General features: G+C 38.9%; 1 non-coding gene across 1 annotated transcript; it reads right to left on the bottom strand.

Annotated features, from left to right (window-relative positions):
• Positions 1-230: 230 nt before the first annotated feature.
• LOC128292489 (small nucleolar RNA R71) lies at positions 231-337 on the bottom strand. The gene has a single exon (XR_008282474.1). It is a non-coding gene; the product is annotated as a small nucleolar RNA R71 (small nucleolar RNA).
• Between the last annotated feature and the right edge of the window lie 303 nt (positions 338-640).

The raw sequence follows: 640 nt of genomic DNA, 5'->3' as shown, positions 1-640 counted from the left end.
GGTTTGCAGAACGAGGATCCCAATGCTCATTTGGCGAATTTCTTAGAATTTTGCGGCACTTTTAAAATCAATGGTGTTTCTGATGATGCTATTAGCCTTCAGTTATTCCTTTTTCATTGAGGAACAAAGCTAAACAGTGGTTGAACTCGTTACCTCGAGGGTCAATCACTACTTGGGAACAAATGATCGAAATGTTTTTATTAAAATATTTTTCGCCGACTAAAACAACCAAATTACGTAATGATATCTCCTCTTTTATGCAGATGGATCTAGAAACACTCTATGATGAATGGGAGAGATACAAGGAGCTTTTGTGAAGGTGCCCTCACCATGGGTTACCACTTTGGCTACAGGTTCAAACATTTTACAATGGCTTGAATCCTTCGACTCAACAGATGATTGATGCAGCCGCTGGTGGAACTATCAATAATAAGACACCTGACGATGCTTATGAATTTATAGAAGAGATGTCACTGAATAATTATCAGTGGCAAGTCATAAGGATAAAACCAACGAAAACAGCCGGCGTTTTTAACGTCGATTCCATCACCATGCTCTCTAATCAGGTAGAACTTTTGAATAGAAAAATTGACAATTTTCTTGGTTCTTCACAGGTTCACCCAGTAATGCAGGGCAAAGC

The sequence above is a fragment of the Gossypium arboreum genome, chromosome 4, assembly GCF_025698485.1.
Source record: "Gossypium arboreum isolate Shixiya-1 chromosome 4, ASM2569848v2, whole genome shotgun sequence".
Lineage (NCBI taxonomy): Eukaryota > Viridiplantae > Streptophyta > Magnoliopsida > Malvales > Malvaceae > Gossypium > Gossypium arboreum.
Note: the sequence above shows the minus strand (reverse complement) of the source record. Positions and strands in the feature narration are given on the sequence as shown.